Here is a 318-nt window from a genome sequence, read left to right on the forward strand (position 1 = left end):
CCCCTCACGGCCCAGCCCGCGAGGAGCCTTGCCGCCGCCAGGGTGCGCTGCTGCTTCACCGTCACCCGGCCGCCCGTCACCGGGGCGGGGCGGGGCGGCCACCGGCTGCCGGGAAGTAACGCCGTCCCGCCGGCCTCCATCTTCGGTCACCCGAGCCGCCTGCCCCGCCGCCGTCGGCCTGCGGCAGCGGGAAGGCGCCGCAGCGGCACAACGACCGACGCCCTCCCGCCATGACTCCCCCCCCCCCCCCGCCACCGCCGCGTCTCCACGGCAACCCGCCCCGCCGCTTCCGTTACGGGCGGCGCCGCAACGAGGAGC

The sequence above is a fragment of the Rissa tridactyla genome, chromosome 4 (genome assembly GCF_028500815.1).
Source record: "Rissa tridactyla isolate bRisTri1 chromosome 4, bRisTri1.patW.cur.20221130, whole genome shotgun sequence".
NCBI lineage: Eukaryota > Metazoa > Chordata > Aves > Charadriiformes > Laridae > Rissa > Rissa tridactyla.